This window comes from Malaclemys terrapin, chromosome 10 (assembly GCF_027887155.1).
Source record: "Malaclemys terrapin pileata isolate rMalTer1 chromosome 10, rMalTer1.hap1, whole genome shotgun sequence".
NCBI lineage: Eukaryota > Metazoa > Chordata > Testudines > Emydidae > Malaclemys > Malaclemys terrapin.
The window spans coordinates 54542702-54561479 of NC_071514.1; positions in this window are offsets into that span (position 1 = coordinate 54542702).

Below are 18778 nucleotides of genomic sequence, written 5' to 3' on the forward strand. Positions count from 1 at the left end.
AGAGTAGGAGCTCCTTCCCCATGGGGCAGAGTGTGGGGGTTTCAGGAGGAACAAGGCTCCAGTTCTGGCCACGCCATGGCTCTGGGGTGCGGGGTTTGGAGAAGGCTGTAAAATGGGCTCTGTTCTTGTCGGCTCTGGGCAGGATGCAGGGAAGGCGCTGCTGGCCCAGGGGAACCTGGCAGGCTGGTGAATCGGAGAAGACCAGCCTCTAGGGGTGGGATGAGACGTCTAAAAGCGTGCGGTGATGGGGAAGATACCAGGCTGGGATTCCAGGGGGGAGAGGGCATTTCCCAGCTGGGGGTAGGGGGTGCCCCTGCGGGGACATGCTCAGTGTAGGGGCGTCTGTGGGGGCAATGCAGTTAGGTTGGCCCCTCTCCTGCCTCAGCCTGGAGGGATGCCCTGCCGGGAGCGGGGGGCCATGCTGACAGAGGAGGTGACCCTGCTCACATGGGGTCTCTCCTGGTCTGTGTAGTGATGGGGGGAGTGGGGGCTGGAAGACTGTTCTGGCCTCCAGCCAGCCAAGCCATTGCACAGCCGAACCGGGATGGGGGGACTGGTTAGCAGTGCACAGAACAAAGTGGGGGAGGGTGACAGCTGTGTTAGGAATAGCTCAGCTGGGGGAGCCCTGAGCCGGGGGTCCCAGAGCACACGGAGCCCTCCAAGGGACAGGGAGGCTATGCCGAGGCAGGTCTGTTCCCTGGGGGCCTGTGTGCAAGGGGAGGGGCTGTGCTGCATGTAACCATGGTGCTGTGGAGTGATCCCATTAAGAGGGGGCTTGGAGGCCGGAGTGGGGTGTTCTATCCTTTCCCTGGGGCCGGCGCTCACCGTTTGTAAGGCCAGGGCATCTTCAGGAGGATGCTGACCGCGGTCTTGGTGTGTTGTCTGGCCAGTAGGTGGAGAATGTCTCTCGTCCCCTCACTCAGCCGCCCCCCCCGGGGTGGGCTCAGTGTGTAGGAAAGAGCCGCCTGGAGATCCTGCACCTGCGGAGGCAAAGCAGGGGCTGAGACCCTACCCCCGCTGTGGGTGGGTGGCAGGCAAGGGCCAGGAGGAACTGGGCAGGCTCAGAAACAAGGCAGCGGTCACATGGCCCGGCGGAGGCCATGGATAAACTCTCCTAGCGAGTGACTGAGCCCAGGGGGGTTCTGGGTTCGGTACCTTGAAACCCCCACCCGTGATCCAGCACCGTAGAACTAAGGGTCCCAATCCCGCTGCCCAGTGACACCCCACCCCCCGGATATCCCGGCTGTACCTCCCCTTGTGACAACATGCCTGGGCTGCTTCAGCACCAGAGTGGGGTCTAAGCATCTGGGATGCATTTCCATCCTGTACCTCAATCCATGCCCACTGGGCAAAGAGTCAGTGGACACGGGGGACCCCACCGCAGGCTCTGTTCCTCCAGCTGGGGGATGGGTCTGGAGATAGGGCACATTTCCCAGGGAGTGAGCTGGGCAAGCCAGACTCCTGGGATCAAAGCCTGAAAACCATTACAGGGCCATGCCCAGCGGCCCCCTTGCAGACAGGGCATGGATGGGTCCCATTGATCAATGATGGTGAGAAGGGATGTCTCCCCTCCACATCCTCCCTCGTGCCCCAGGAATTCTAGGCACGGGGCAAGATGGAGCTGCTCGAGATGTCAGCATGGTGCCTCCAATGCCCAGCCATTACTTGGCCCTGCAGCTCTGATTCTTGCTCTCTCAGCACCACCTCCATGACGCCCGCCAGCTGGTCTGCACACTCCTCCTTCTCCAGCAGGCCCACCAGCAGGGTGAAGCTGAAGGGCATGAGGTCACTCGACTGCAGGTGCTTCGCGATGAGCTGCAGGGAAAGGCACAGGCCGAGTGTGAGCTGTGAGCTGCGAGCCCCGGCCCGGGGAGGTGGGTTTGCTCTTCGGGGAACGGGGACAGAGGCACTGGCAGCCTGTGCCCAGGGCTATGTGAGTGGGCACTGGAGCCCATACCCAGGAATTTCCATCTGCCGGCTCCTCATCGAGGGAAGGAGCCAATAACCCCCCTTTCCCATGTGTGTGTCTGTCTCTCCAACCACAGTCTTTTACTCACCATAGCAATATGGACAGGGTTCTCTCTGCAGCTGGCATCCTTCTGCGTCTTGCTCAGCACGCTCACCACTGCCCCTGTCTTGCTGTACACGACAGCTGCACAAGAAACCAGCAGTGCTCAGGCAGAGCTCTCAGGGCCGGATTCTTCCCCCTCCCCTTCGAGCCAGATTAGAGGTGCCAAAGAGCCAGACTCCGGCCGCAGCTGGGAACGACCAGCTAGGGTGAGCTCTCAGCTGGCTTCTGGGCCAACTGCTCACTCTTCACCCTGATGTAGAAGGTGTGTTGGGGCTGGGGTGGGATCAGGGGAGGTCCCAGATGGTCCCAGGCACCTGGTGAAGGGCAGATGCCAGGTCAGCCCGGGAGGTACCAACCCACTTCTGCTCTGTGTCCCTCTGGTCAGGGCTGCAATGAAGGCGCCATGTTCTCTCTGCAGCCCTGCTCGCTAGGTAACGGCCGGGGCTGTGAAGGCTGAGAAGTGGCGACTGCTTCCGCTCTATCTTACCTTTGCAAGGCGTGAAGAGCCAGTAGAGAGCCTGAGATGCCCAGTATCTGGTGGCCTCCTGAGCATCGAAGGCCTGGCTTGTCAGCAGCCCGGCCATGTAGCCCTGCTCTACCATGGGTTTCAGGTCCTAATGGGCCACCAAACAGAAATTGAGGGCATAGGTCGGGACGAGCCCAGCTCTGTCTGTATTCCCCCCACTTCCCGTGAGTGCTGGGGGGGGTGGGGGGGCAGCAGGGTCTGCGCTGCTCACCTCGGTGATGGCTTTGAAGCGGTAGAACATGAAGAGCCGGGCGCTGGCTCTCACAGCTCGGCTCCTCCCCTGGGCCCGGGGAGAGCAGATCCACGGCTGCAAGTGCTGGGGAGTAGGGAGAAAGTCGTGTGAGCGGCAGCAATGCCGGGGCGACCTCCAGAACCTGCTTCCCGCCCCAGCAGGGAGAGGACATGGAGCATTTAACCTCTTCTCCTCCACTTCCGGACACTGGAACTCAGCGCTCCTCTCCTGTCTGGGGGGCGTTGGCACAGGTCTGAGGGTCTTGGGCTCAGCGCTTTGAGGATTCTCCCCATTGATCCTGTAGGGTCTCGGGGCTGTTTCCTTTAGGGGAACAGGGGCTCCAGGCCAAATGTAGGAGGCCAAAGTGACACCCCTGGAGCAGGACTAGGATTGTCTTGCTGGATCCCAGGGTTGGGTGTATGCCCCAGGGGGACTGGCTAGTTCATAGCAGCTGGGAGGCCTGCTCAGCCCCCTCGGGATCAACTGGAGCCTTCCCTCTTGTGGTTCAGGTAGAACCTGACCAGCCGGCCCATCCCCAGATGGCCAGTGTGAATGGGCCCCTCCCCCCGCCCTATCATACCAGAAAGAGATGCAGTAGTGTGGTGGGGGTCAGGTGCTGCTCCAGGAATGTCTGCATCACAAGATCCAGGCCATCCCAGGGCAGTTCTTGGAGAGACTGGAGCAGAGAGAAGCAGGGAAGTAAATAACAAGGGAGGTGGGGTGCACGAGGCAGGGGGACGAGTGGATCCCCCCGTCTGGAGCAAGGTGCTGTTGGTATTCGGGGTCCCTTTACCCAGGTGATACTGATCCCCCTGCAGATAGACATGGGTCTCACCTGAACCACGGGCTGCCCTTCCCCAAAGAATCCTTCCTCCCACCTGGGCTCCCCAACACATGTACTGAGCTGGGCTCTGGAGGGAAGGCCTCCTCCCTCCCGCTCTGGAGGGGCCCCAGCTGCCCCCCAACACCCCGCTGGCTCCCCAAGGGCTGAGCTGTTCATCCCGCTCCAGCCAATCTCTGTTTCTGTGGCAGGGCGAGTCATGGCCTGGCCGTGTGGCTGTCCCGAATCTATGCTTTGCTCCCTCTGCACCAAATGCTATTTAACGCTCTGGGCCAGAGCCTCAGCTGGTGTAAACGGGGGTAGCTTCTAGCTCTCTGTGCCAAGAATCCAGGGTAATTCTATACAGTCTCACAGACACTCACCTCTACAGCTGTTCTCCCTGCCAACCCCACTGCAGAGTTAACTGCGTAGCCACTTGTCACCAGCCCTTTGGAAAATAAACCGAGGGGCTGGATTCGGCTGGACACGCAGCTCTCTGCATCGGGCCAGGGTCCAGCTACTCAGCAGGGGGGTGGCTGAGTTTCCCAGCCAAGGAGGCAGGTGGAAGCTGCAGCTTTGTCCATGCCTCACTAACCTCTGCCCGGAGAGCGGAGCTTTTTGCCACCTCAGTCCCTCTCAGCTTCGCCAGGGCTGGGTGCTGAATCATGGCGCTGGTGATACAAGTCCCGATGGTCTCAGCCTCCTGTTCCTTAGACAGGCGAGGCTCAAATTTCCTGATTGGAAGGAACGGAGCAGACGGGGCCATTAGACCGGAGACAGGTCCTGGCATGAGTCAGGTTGAGTTTGATGGCTCGAGGGACAGCTCCCTCCCTTAGCAGCAGAGCTCCAGGGGGCATCTCCAGCAGAGCCACCGCCTAGGGAATGGTCCTGTCTGGAGATGCCTTTGCCCCTGGGCCCGGCAGGGGCTCTGCTGGGGAAGCTGCTCTCCGGGGCTGATCCTGGGCCCTGCTCTGCGGCTGCACCCATTCACAGCACTTCATGCTGACGGGAGGGGCTCCCTCTTACCAGGCAAGATGCAGAGATGGGGGCTGGATAAAGAGACCCGGAGGCCGAGGAGGGTATGGCCCGTTAGTGAGCCACCAGGGAGAAATATCCTCCGGTTCTTATTGCAGCTCGTCCCTCCCCCACTTCCTCTCCCTCCATCTGCCCCTCCCCGGCTGCTGGGCTCCGCAGCTGAGTCAGGCCCCATGGACGTACCCTATGTATGAGATGGCCAGCAGGGCATGCTGGTGATCGGGGCTCTGCAGCCGGGCCCGGTCCTTGCCTCTGAGCATCTCCTGCAGCACAAAGCAGAGAGTCAAAGGCAAAAGAATTTGGGGGAGCCCGGTTCCTCAGCAAGACGTGGAATCTCCAAACGCAGTTTGACGCCCCCACCGACCCTCAGCCCCAGCGTGCAGTGCACTGGGGCACGGAGCTGGGAAGATGGCCTGGGAACGCCCATGTGGCCAGAATGCAGGAGACATTCACCAGAGCCCCTATTTTGCCATTCCTGACGGCACATCTGGAAACTTCAGCATCTGCCACGGAGCAGGGAAGGGGGATCTGGGCAGAGGCGATTTTGTGACGGGGAGCATTAGAGTCCTGAACAGCTGAGGTCAAATATTTTCCTGCAAACCAAGGGAGGGCTGTGCCTCTTAACTCCTCAGGATCATGTCCTGGAGTGAAAACCCTTGGAGTTAATCCCCAGGGCGCTTTCTGGCTGCCAGGCAGATCCCTGAGAAGTGGGATGGGGAATGGTCCCAGGTGTAAGCAGCATGAATCCGCTAATGGAAAATAGTGTCATTTAATTCCTTGGGCTGGAATCGCACCAGAAGAATCTGGCATCAGCACTGGGTTTGCAGTGCACAGTGTAGAACCCTGGGCACCGGGTCGCAAACACAGCACATGGCTTTTGAACGCTAGAGACTGTGGCACGTGCATCTGCCCTAGGGACCCCTCCCAGGACCCAAGCGTGCTCACTCACCAGCAGGGGGGACAGCACGGTGTATGTGTCCTGGCTCACCAAGGGAATCCTGCTCACTTGGGTGACAGCTTCACCCACCAGCGCGAGGCTTCTCAGAAAAGCAGATCTCACCAGTGGGTCCTGGGCTCACAGGCAGGAGGGGGAGAGAACAATGAGGAAACAGCCACAGGCAATAGAGAGCTGAGACACAAGGCTACAGGGCGAGTCTCTACAAGGGAGCTGCTGTCCTAGGCGGGATTGCCCTCACGCCCTAAGGGAAAGGACCTGGCTTGCCGAGTGGAACATCTTTGCATTCCCGAGGGCTGTGGGTCTCCAACTATTTTTACTGATGACCCCTTTCACACAGCAAGCCTCTGGGTGTGACCCCCCTAATAAATTAAACACCCTCTCTAATATATTTAACACCATTCTAAGTGCTGGAGGCAAGTGGGGTTTGGGGTGGAGGTTAACAACTCGCGACCCCCCCATGTAATGACCTCGTGACCCCCGGAGGGGTCCCGACCCCCAGTTTGAGAACCCCTGGCCTAGGGGAATATCTCTGGAGATGAATGCAAGGAATGGGCTGATTCCCAGAGGTGCTGAGCACTTGCAGTTCCCAGAGCTGTCAGTGGGCCCTGGGACTGCTCAGCTCCCCTGACAATCAGGTCATAATTGGCCGATCTGGGACAGGAATCTGCTGCTCTCTGCAGTTGGCTGGGCTCTCCCTACCAAGGCATCCGTTCTCCAAAGAGAACATTCAGTTAAACCAAAGTAGCATCCCCTCTCCTTTTCACTGGGACGCGCATAGGGGCATCGTAACCAGCGTAGGACTGAACGTTGGCCTCAAACCTCCGATGGCAAGAAAACAACCTAGAGTTATCTCAAAAATCCCCCTTCAGCACCAGAGCCTGTCAACCGGGCTAGGGGCCTGAATCCCCCTGTGCGCCTTTTGTGTCCAGCTACACCATTGACGGCAGTGTGTGGGGAAAAAGGCCCTAAATCTTTATCTTCTGATCCGTGAGTGCAGCACAAGCCTAGAGGTACCAAACAGGGTACAGTCGTCTCTGGGACAATAGCACCAAGTGATGCTCAGTTACACTCTAACAAGGCCCAGATAGGAGTCCTTCCATTAGCTTCCATGGGCCTGGAATCAGAGAAGCTAATTGAGATGGGGCAGTCACAGAGAATGGTGCTGTTCCCATGTCTCCTGTCCCTCCTGGGGCAAAGGGCCAGCCCTCTGAGCTGAGTTTATGCAAAGACATAGCTCTGTGGTGCTGTGCATAGCCCGGGTAGGTGCTGTGTGGGCGGTCAGGGGAGGGCTCTGACTTACGTGTGGGCTCAGAAAATAATGTTGTCGCATGGGAGCCAGGATATTGAAGCCTATGGTCTCTAGGATGAGATCCGTGGGACCTGAGTGGACCACGTGCCCATAGGTGAGGAGCAGGAGGCTTCTCAGCTGCTCGATGGAAGCTGGCTCCTGAGAATTGCAAAGGAAAGAGTGAGGAGAAGGGATGGCCTCCAGCTGCTCCTAACTTACAAATGGGGCCAGGGGAGGATTTTTCACCCAGCCGGCTTAGCAACCAAAGGCTACTCTGCTGAGCTGAATTGCCTGGACTCCGAGGCCCTTCCCAGCTCCCCAGGATTGGGTGGTTGAGGTGACCCGGCAGCCGAAGGGGACGCACTAGCAGCTGCTTTAATTCAGCCTAGCTCCAGAGATGTCACTGGAACTACAGTGGATTGCACTGGCCCAGAGAGTTACTGGGAAGGTGGTGGCGGTGGTGCGGGGGAAGGGGGGATGCAGGTTAATGTCAGACATGCCAGCCCTGGTGAGTCTGCCAGGAAGGTCTGTGAAATAGCCCAGTTCAGGGGAAGACCAAGGGTCTGTTCTGATAGAAATGTGTCAGCTGGAGCTGATGGCTTGGCAGTGTCTTTTGGGCCCTCTCTGAGCCTTGTTTATGGGGCTGCATGGAGCATGTCTGAGCTCCCCAGGAGATATCCTGGAGAGCTTAGACAACAGGACCCACCTTTCCCCCTGGATCCATCCCATTGTGCTGTGATTGCAACTCCACGGAGGAGTAAGGAAAGGGCTCCCTGCACGGAGGCTGAGCCACTGCTTGGAAATTCAGCTCTTCGCTGAACAGGCTTCTGGGAAGCAGGGTCCTCCCTGGCAGGTCCCTTTACCTGCAAAGGCTGGTGAAGGGATGGATGAAAGAACAGAGATGCTAGGTGGGACCGTACCTCCAGAGAGCCACCGGCAGAAGGCTGGAGCTGCACCCTGCAGACAAACTCTTCCCAGTGCTCCAGGATGGCGAAAATCTCGTATAGCTGTTGCCTGGCACACAGCCCAAGCGCTCGGGCGAATCCCTGAGAGACAGAAAGATGGAGGTTGGGAATGCTGAGCAACAAGCCAAGGGGCCAAGATGGGCTCTCAAAGTCATTGCCATGGGCATGGGTATAAGGAAGATCTTTTCAATCCACTGGACCTTGTCCAAGGCAGAACATACACATGTAGCATCAGGGGATTGACAAAGAATGAGGGATCACTTGACAGTGGAGGAGCAAAGACCTCACCTCTCTTTCCTCTTCTTCTCGGAAATCGACCATCTCCACCAGAAGCCATAGCTGGGGCTTGATGCTCTCTGCTGGAAAAAACATCATCACGGTGCCCCAGCACTTGTAGAGAAAGCTCTGTGAAAGAGACACCATCATGCTGGATGCATTGGGGCATGCACAGAGCCCACTGGGTATAGTTGTCTGTTTCACTGACCCCAAGCTGCCCCTGGTTAGCGACTGCTGTTCTGAACTAGGCACTGAACCCCAATTCCTTCCAGGTCACTGACCTTGTCACTGGGCCGCTTATCACCGTAGGCCAGCTGGCGCCTGATACTAGTGATGAAACAACCCAGCCAGGTGTGGTCCGAGATGAAAAAGAGAAGGTCTTCCAGGAACTGCCAGGGAAAGAAGAGCCAGTTAGAACCGAGAGGGGCCAAGAAACTGGTCCTTTCAATAGCTCCAGCCAGGAACCCACCACAGCTGGGAGGGGAGGGGAAGAGGGAGCGTGCACTGTCACCCCCCACGTCTCTCCTAATGCTTGTGAATCCTTGTGAGCTGCCCCTGGTGCTTCTCCAATTGCATCTGCTGGACTCAGCCGCTTCCTCTGTTCCACAATGTAGTGCTGCTGAGGGGCCTCTTAATCCTGCCTCAGCGTGGGGGGGGGGGGGGCGGGGGCTGGACTAGATGACCTCTTGAGTTCCTTTCCAGCCCTCCATTTCTCTGACCCTTACCTGCAGCAGCTGCTGCTCCCACTCCCTCTGGCAGAAGCAGGTCTTGTGATCTGGAAGAGACGGGCAGGTCAGTTTCCTTTGTGTTTAGACCTTTCTACTGAGGAGCAGCCTTCAACTTGGCTCTTGTTTGGCAGGGGGTGGGGAGGAGCTGCCGACTCACGGGCCCCGAGGGGACCCATGGCTCTTTGCAAATTGCTGATGGACAACAATGCTCCTCAGACCCAAACCCCTTGATGTGAAATACCCAGGAGTTCTGCTTGCCAAGATCCTTCCCTAGGGTGTGAGATGTCGAATGAAGGTTAGATACGGTCCTGGAAAGGATCCTTCCTGTCTAGGCATGGGGGGCTGGGCTAGATGAACCAAGGGATATGATCCTGACGTGATCCTCTCGGATTCCAAGGTCACAGCATCATATTATACTGGATTCAGAGGGAGGCCCTGGCCTCTCCCTCTCTGAGCCCAGCATCACGGTGTCCCCTCCCTTTGCTCCTGCAAGGGGAGACACTCCCTCCTCACCTTCCACGTAGAGGAGCATTTCCGTCTTGTAGTTATTCCAGAACCGGCCCGACCCGGCCTGGAACATGCTCATCAGCTCGAAGAGGAGGAACATGGCTGCCCTTCTGACCTGCACCGTCATAAACGAAGACGCACCGAGCACCTGGCGGACAAAGAGGCAGAGGTGGCTGTACCCCTCCCTTGTGAGGCAGTGTGAGAAGGGAGCTCCCTACAGGTGCAGGGGGAGAGCTCAGTGATGGAGGGAAGGAGACAGCAGGGAGGTGGAGCTGACAACCAGGACAGGATTGAGATGGATATTTCAGTTGATCAGGGACACTCCATGGACCAGCTATTGGCTCCTTCCATCCTCTCACTCCTGGGCTGGCTCTAGCTCAGATGAAGGGAGACAGGATTATCCAGAGGCCGTCAGGCAGCTGCTGGGTCAGATCCTTGGCCTAGGTTAGAGCAGCACAAGGGGAGCTTGAAGCAGCCCGAAAGAGGCAGCTGGGCCATAAAGGGAATCCCCAGCTGCCCCTTGGTAAGGGAGGAGGCTGGAGGCCAGGGGGCAGGAGGGGGCCTGCACAACAGTCCCTAAGGGCTCATTCCAGCTGGCTTCTATTGGAGCCGTCCGAGAGCTGCACTAACTGGTGCTGGGGGACCCGGTCCAGCCCCAGGATCAGGGGAGCCAGGAAGGTGGCTGGCTCAGAGAGCTCGCTGGTTCTGTTAAATGCCGAGAGGCGCTGGGTCGATGTGCAATGAACGCGAGGAATGTGATGAGCCAGCTCCTCTGGGGGCTGCGGGGAGAAGAGCCACCACACACTGCATGCCAGCTCCAGGAGCGGCCCCTTCCCACTGAGCATAAGGAACCTCCTGGCTGCGGGTTACTCACCAGCAGCCGAGCCAGCAGCTCCTGGGGTAGAGTGGACTTGGGGCTTGACCGACACCCTGTGAACAGAAAGGGGGGGCATCCCATCAGGCTCTGGAGGGATCTTTTGCATTCGTCTCTGAGCTCGGCCTGCGCCCTTGACGGCTGGCTGTGTCCTTGCAGTGAGCCGGAACCAGAGCCAAGAGCTGATCCCCACCTCACCTGGGGGCAGACGCCTCTCGCTACAGAAGGACTAAGAGCGGGTGGATAAAATACTGGGACTCACCTCTGTTCGCCTTGCCGCACCTCCTGGCCAAGGGCAGCCTGCCTTCCTCCTGCATCCTCTTTACCACCCCGACCGAGGTCTGCAGGAGGAGAGGCAGGGCTGGCCCATGGGCTGCTGGGCTCAGTTGAAGGAGCAGCCCAGGCCATAAAACCTGCAGAGCAGAGAAAAGCCATCTCAGTAGGGAAATATCCTCTTCCTGCACCAGCTCTCTCTTTCCTACACTAGACCGGACCCCTGGCCTCGCCACCACCAGCCAGACCTCTCTACCCAGCCTGAACCATGCAGCGATCCCCACTCCCTCCCCCTTCACACCTATCAGTGTCTGCCTCCAGCACCAAATCAAGTGACACATGACTGACCCCCCGCCTTTTGTTGAGTGTAGCATCCTCTTGACAGCACAGTATTTCCTAACTCCAGTCCCACTGGGAAAGGCTGTGTTCTCACGGCAGGAACGCAATACACCAGCTTGATAAATAAAGAGGAGACTAGGAAACCCAATACTATCAAGTGAAACCATGACAGGCGCTCAGGGAGGTTTGAGCTCTGACCTTCACATCCCCACACAGACCTGCACCACTTGAAGCACAGACGCAATTGCTGTCTGCTGTGTGGACAAGAGGGGGACTTAACACACACTGTGCCAGAGGGTTACACAAGTCTTTGCTAGACTGTAGAAGAGTGGAGATCAGGAATCCCCGGGGGTCTATCCCCACCTGTAGTAACTAAAGCACATGTAGCTTCTAGTCTCAGCTCTGCCTGAAGTGACCATGCGCAACCTCACTGTTAATTTGTTCAGTGTGTGGAGGGGGCTGGCTAATACTTGACTGCTTAGGCTTGCGTTCTGACGCCTGGGTCAGTAATCAGGTCTGTGCAGTGTGTGGAAACCTAAGCAATAGTCAGCAGAGATGAGATTTGGATGTAGTGTCTCCCAGCTCAGTGGACTCTCCTGTAGGCACCAGGGTAGTGTGGGTGAGAGGCAGGAACTCCTGGGCTAGGGTTGGCTTTTGCAAAACAAGAATGTGCTGGGCTGTATAGACCCCAGCCTGTAACAGCCAGGGAAAAGTTAACAGAAGGACCAATGAAGAGGGACTGAGCTATTGAAGCTGCAGAACCAGCATGACTGACCACAGGGGATACTCGAGCGGAAGAGCCCCTGTGACACCAAACGCTGGCGTGCAGGGGCACTCAGCCGGTGAGTGTTCCCTGTTCCAAAGACCCAGGTCTGGCTCGGAGCCGGGGTCCATTTTAACCAACCCCATGATGTTCTGGAGCGGGGAGGCTCAGATAAATAAGTCTGGTTGGGGCCTGTCTCATCGAAAAGCTCAGACCCAGAGAGGCCTGTGTCCAATGGAGAGGGGCAGGGTCACTTACATTGGCCATTCTGGGGGAGTCAGCCAGGGACTGCAGGGTGCTGGAGCAGAGCTGGCGGACCTCGAGCTCCATAGTGCGCCTCCCGTCTGCTTCCTCCTGATGGTGAGAAGTAAGGGAGACACCAGGGAGATTTAGATTCGGTGGAGAGCTTCGTGGCACGGTAACTCTAGTGGGCATGGCAGGGGGTGAAAATGGGGCTTGAAGAGAAAAGGCGCAACCCTGGCTGTGACTGTGCCATAACCAGCCCCGGGTCTGTGTGGAGCCAGTTCTAGGCTCCACCCCTCTGCCTGGTGAAAACCAGATCCATCATGGCTTAGTCTCCTAAGGTGGATGATCACAGTGAGGCAAGAGAAGGAGGAAGCCAGGGGTCCTGCCCTCCCTGCGCGAGGGACAGAGCACGGATGGCAGCTGGGAGAGGGATCAGAGAGAATGGGCTGGGAGGAAAAACACTGTCTTCTATTTGTCATCATCTTCCATCAGTAGACGGAGGGTGCCGTCCCCAGTTCCATCTGCTTCCCAAGTCCTATTTGCTGCCCATCGCCTGCCCATCCCCATCTGCAGCTGCCCCCCTTCCCTCTCTCTTGACCCCATGTTCTGCCCTGTTCACGGACTCCCGTCACCGAGTCTCTGCGGATTCTTACCGTGCTGTCGAGGGTCAGGGTGCACTGACGCACCAAGAAGTCAATGAAGGGTCTTGAGGCAGATTTCTCCAAGAGCCCATGCGCCCCCATTGTCCTTATAAAATAAGCAAGGGCTTCTCTGACCTGCCAGACCCAGAGAGAAACAGAAATGATTTGCACACAGTGTGAGGGACCTTGTCCCCTCCCAGTCCAGGCTGGGATCCTTTCTCAGCGGGGGGTTTGGTGAAATACTGCTAGGCAGCCCAGAGATGACAATGCAGCCAGAGCCCTGCAGGGATTCTCTCCCCCACCTTCTGCCCTACACTATGGAGCACTGATGGGTCATGAGTTTCGATGCACAGGGTCCCGGCAGGCTCTGCACTGGCAGGCAGACATTCACTAGCTTTGGCCATGTTGGCCATGGTTCCAGACTCACCCGTATGCTTGTGCTCTGCAGGAGTGGCCCCAGGGCTATGAACAGCTTCTCGGTATTGTGCGTCATTTCGGAGACTGTAAGAGACACAGACACACGGCTCGGCAGGGTTGATGTTAAACTGGGGTGTGCAGGGACCTGAGATCTCAGGAACCTTAGAGCAACCTCAATGTCCCTACATGACCCTCCTTGCAGGTTACCCCCATGGGTAACCAGCTGCATCTGCCCACGCTTGCAGTTCCAGCAGTGACTGTCCTCTCTCATTGCCGCAGCATCGGCTGAGGGGCTGCAGGAAGAGGCGTAGCGAGCGCTCTCCGTACCCTCCGACCGGAGGGGGCCCCGCAAGGAAGGGAGCCCCTAAAAGTGGCAAAATAAATACCACATTCCAGTTTCTGCATTGTAAGGGGCTCCGCCCGGACATATGTTCGGAGGGGGCCACCGTTCGGAGGGGGCCACGTTCTTTGTTGCTACGGCCCTGGCTGCAGGACTTGGATTATCTACTGCAGACAGGTATAAAGGACCCCAATGAGGCCCAGTGCTAAGCGCTGCTAATTGCACAAGAGGCCATAAGACATCAAAAGACAAGACCTCGCTGTGGGGTCACTTACTGTTGGATTGGACTATCCGGTCCAGAATGAAGAGACTGGCACAGGTCTCCTCTTCCTCGTCCTTGTTCAGCCTCCTGAACAGGAACACAAGCAGCTCCACCAGGAACAAGCGAGCTGCAGGAAGAGGAGTGAATCAGACTGGGGTGAGTGAATCATAAAGGGGAAGGGAATATAGTTCTATGCCTGGGCTCTGAAATTCCGCAGGCTCTGGGAAATCTCCTTCTCTGGGAAAGGTGAATGGGTTTCTTACCCAGATGGATCAGAGAGTCCAGGGCCTCTCTCCGCTCCTCCAGGGCCTCTCTGGGGAGATGACACACCTAGGGGAAGAAAGCAACACCAGCAAAGGCAAACTAGATCAAGTGTCTCTCAGGCCAAGCCCTCGGATGGCAGAGTGAAGAGGTGAGGGTGGAGAGGCAGATTCTAATTCCCATCTAAAGAACAGGCCAGCAAGCTGGATCAGTCTATGAGTGATGCCGAGGCTTCGGGGGCCATGGCTCATGTAGAAGCAGAGTTTAACGGGTCAGGAACCGAAGATGTGGAGCATTGGAACAAGGTGCGGGATGCTGATGTTCCCGGTCAAAGGGGGTGGGGTGAGTGGGAGGAAAAGAAACCAAAGGAGAGTTCTCTAGGATCCATCCCCCAATGGGAACAGGATGAGGCAGGGACAGCTCTTCCCACAGCCTACCCAGTTTAAGGCAACAGGCCCCGGGATTTTGCCTGAGTGATCCCAGCATCTCTTACCATGGAGTGGAGTGCTGGGAAGAGGGTGCCAATGTCCTTCCTCAGGGCAGCCTCATCCATGTCCCTCACGCAAGCAAGGCCCTGTGCAAGAGAAAAGACACAGGGCATGGCGATGACGTGTCAGGCAGACAAGCCCCAATGTGTAGAGTCTCCATCAGCAGCTGGGTTACCACTACCCAGACTTGGAAGGAATAAAGTTATGGCCTGGTGGAGAGCTGCTTCCAGCTGGTGCCGGACTCTCCCTTCTCTGGGAGGGGCATTTGATCCCTTGGTTTGCACTAGCCTAGTATCACTTAGGGTTGGTTCAACAGGATAGTTGTACCTGGCGCCAGCTGGGGTGGTGTGTGCTGAGAGGATGGCAGGGATGGCGGGGCCCGGTTTGGAAGAGCGGGGCCTGCCCTGATTACTTATCACTACTGATGTTATGGCAGCGCCCAGAGGCTCCAGTCAGGATCAGGCCCTGTTGCACTGGGTGCAGCACAACGCAGACAGAGACAATGTCTGTCCTGAAGGGCTGACAGTCTAGAGACCCACGCAGACAGGTCAGGGATGGGGAGACAACATCCAAGGGCTCCTCCCTGCCCCCGTGCTGGGCTGAGGAAACCACGCGGGAGCTTGGAAGGGAGAGCTTAATGTCCCTTCATGCGGCCTTACCAGGGGCCAAGGATCTGGCCCATTGTCTCTGCCTGCTCACCTCCTACAATGGTCACTTCCAGAGTGTACCAGGGATGTACACTCCTGCTTTCTGGCCTTGGGCCAGCCACTTCCCCTCCCGGAGCCTTGCTCTCCACAGGTATAGCTGGGCTAACAGCTAACCCTGCCCCGGGCCCAGGGAGAGGTGAGTGCGCGGGACACTCTAGGGAGAGGTGAAGCTCAGGATTATTTCTCTCCCTGGTTCCCTAATGCAGCCCATTGCTGACCAGCCAGCAAAGAAGAAAGAAAGCAGAGCCAGGTGCTGGGAATGGAGTCGCCTCTCTCCTCCCGTCTGCAACACCTGCCCTGGCAAGGGGGGGTCAGAGCATGTTCTCTAGGGCCAGAGAATGGCAGTGAATCTGGGAGCAAGAGATGAGGAAAGGGGGTCAGAGCCTTAGAGGGTCAGTGTGTCGTGGAAAAGGTAGTAGGGGGCGGGAGTCCAGGCTGAGTTGGTGATGGAGGGAACCTTGTACCATCTGTGCCATGGGCACTTCCCCAGTGTGCTGTGGATTTCCCGCTCTCTCCTCACTCACGCTGGTCTTCCTTGGCGTTTCCTCCTCCTCGCTGATTGGGGCGAGCTGTCCCCTGGGTGACAAATAGGCCTTTCGCTTGGTGCCTAAAATGAACAGCAGGAAACTAAGGTTGTTCTTAAGCAAAGTAAGCAGCCATGGGATTAGAGGGAAGGTCCTCTCATGGACTGTAGCTGGTTAAAAGACAGGGTAAGAATACATTTTCGGTTTTCACAAGGAGGTAAATAGTGGGGTCCCCAAAGATCTGTACTGGGGCCTTTGCTGTTCAGGGGTAAAATAATGAGGTGGCAAAATAGGTGGATGATACAAAATTACTCACCATTGTTAAGTCCCAGGTAAACTGGAAAGAGTTACAAAGAGATCTCACTAAACTGGATGACTGGGCAACAAAATGGCAGATGAAATTCAGTGTCGATGAGTGCAAAGTAATGCACATTGGAAAACATAATCCCACATACAAAATGACGGGGTCTAAATTAGCTGTTACCACTCAAGAACGAGATCTTGGAGTCATTGTGGATAGCTCTCCGTAAACATCCACTCAATGTGCAGCGGCAGTCAAAAGAGCTAACAGAATGTTGGGAATCATTAGGAAAGGGATAGATAATAAGACCGATAATATCATAAAATGACTAGGGAAGTGTTATTTACCCCTTGACAGAACACATGAACCAGGGGTCAGCCAATGAAACTAATAGGCAGTGGATTTAAAACAAACAAAGGGAAGTATTTCTTCACACAATGCACAATCAACCTGTGGAACTCATTGCCAGGGGATGTTGTGAAGGCCAAAAGTATAATTGGGTTTAAAAAGAACTAGATAAATTCAAGGAGGATAGGTCCATTAATGGCTATTAGCCAAGATGGTCAGGGATGCAATCCCATGCTCTGGGTGTCCCTAAACCTCTGATGGCCAGAAGTTGGAACTGGATGACAGGGGATGATGGATCCCTTGATAATTGCTCTGTTCTGTTCATTCCTCTGAAGCACCTGGCATTGGCCACTGTCAGAAGACAGGGTACCGGGCTAGATGGACCATTGGTCTGACCCAGCATGGCCATTCTTATATTCTTATGAAGAGCCACTGGGGAGCTGAGCTGGTCGAGGGAGCTGCCTGGTGGGTCAGTTCCCCCTTTACTGGCACCCAGGCTGCCCGGTGATGATTCCAGTGCTGCCCTGTGGCAGCAGGGCTTTAGCCCAGCGTGGGATGGCACGGAGGCTGACGTGTAAGGTGGAGCAGAGGGCAGTGGCTTATGGGCATGTGCAGAGCAGGGCACAGAGCCTGGGTGGAGTCTCTTCTTGCCCTCTCAGCACTGGGGTTTGGCTGTCACTGTGGCTACTTTCCCCGGCTTTATTCCTGGCACTCAATACTGGGCATGGGCCTACCTGGATCAGGAGGCTCAGCACAGAAAGGGCTGCAGTGGCTGCCCGTTCCTGCAGCCAGGGTTTGTGGTGCCGGGTCTTGTTTTTGGGCCGCCTTCTGCTCCTCTGTGTCTGTGGATACAGGCAGATGCTGGGTTAATTTCCTGCAATCATGGTCACTAATAGAATGCCCTGGGGGCGACAGGGACATACAACTGTGTGGGAACTGTCTGCACCTTATGGAACCCCTGGCGAGGGATTTCCACCAATCACTGCCCAGACAGTGTCATGTTACTTAACATTGAGATCAGGCATTTCCTCTTCCAGTCTCTTTACAAACATTACCCACACCTTCCAGACCCCAGTGAAGATTGTCAGTCTTGTTAGCCCCATTATGAAGCTAGGAAAACTGAGGCACTGAATGATCCCGTGTGCACTGGGATGGAACTTCCTGATGGGACAGAAATAGACATGTGGTGATTTGTCACAGCGAAAGGCTGTTGACTCCTACCTGGGACAGAAGAGTCAGTGGCGCCTGGCTGGCTGGAGTCCAGATTTGTCCTGTCCGTTTGGAAAGGTGTCCATCCTGTAATTCAGAAGGGCAGTGGTGGGGTGAGGTGTCGTGGGACTGATTCTATGTAAGGGCAATAGGAATCAGAGAGGAACTGGGGTAAATCTGTATCGTGGGGGACGCTTCTGGGCAGAATTCCTACTCACCAATAGTCTGAATCAGTCTTTGGCAGAGACGGTCCAAAACCCCCATATTGACTCCTAGACAAGAAGCAATGTAAACAGATCACAGGAGTTTCTCTTCTACTGCACAGACCTCAGAACATTCACACCTCACTCTTGGGAGGCCAAGCTAGTGCTCTGGTGCTCGGTGCCCTGCATTGCCATGTGGAATGAGACCCAGGCTCAATTCTCTGTGCTGGTCTGCGGCTCCCAAGATGGCTGGAATTGCTCCAGGTGGGGGGAACCTCCATTTACATGGGGAGGCTCTCTGCCTGACTAGGGGCTTTGAAGGGGATTCCATTGAGTCCCCCTCAGCCAGAAGGACGTAACACATGAGATGGAGAACCCCAAGGAGACAGAGACATTGCGAGGCTCGGATGGAAGTAGATGTACAGAGCTGCAGCACTGAAATGTGGGATCCCCCTTCCTTGGGGATAAAATCTTTGTGGTACCTCTCCTCTTCCTTGGGATTCAGCAAGGCGGCTCTATCACCTAGAGCATTTGGTTCCATGAGGTATTTGAGTTTATGAGGTATGTTCTGACCAAGAAGTTACCTATTCTGGCCCACCTCACTGCACAGCCACCAACCAGCAGTGCTTGAGACAGAATCTGATCATGACTCACAAAGCCATTTGTAATATACATATGAAAAACGTGGGCATCTCAGTGACGAAAAATGCATTGGTGTCTGTTTCCAGGAATGGAACGTGTGTGCTCAGTAGCACCCAGAGTTCCAACCACAGCCGTGGTCGCTTGACACACAGTCAGCCAGTTACAGATCACAATGATCGTTTGCACAAGCAGTCACTGCAACTGCTTAGCTAATTGCTGCAACCGTGCACAGGAGTTAATAAGCAGTTTTTCATAGATTCATAGACTCTAGGACTGGAAGGGACCTCAAGAGGTCATCGAGTCCAGTCCCCTGCCCTCATGGCAGAACCAAATACTGTCTAGATCATCCCTGATAGACATTTATCTAACCTACTTTTAAATATCTCCAGAGATGGAGATTCCACAACCTCCCTAGGCAATTTATTCCAGTGTTTAACCACCCTGACAGTTAGGAACTGTTTCCTAATGTCCAACCTAAACCTCCCTTGCTGCAGTTTAAGCCCATTACTTCTTGTTCTATCCTTAGAGGCTAAG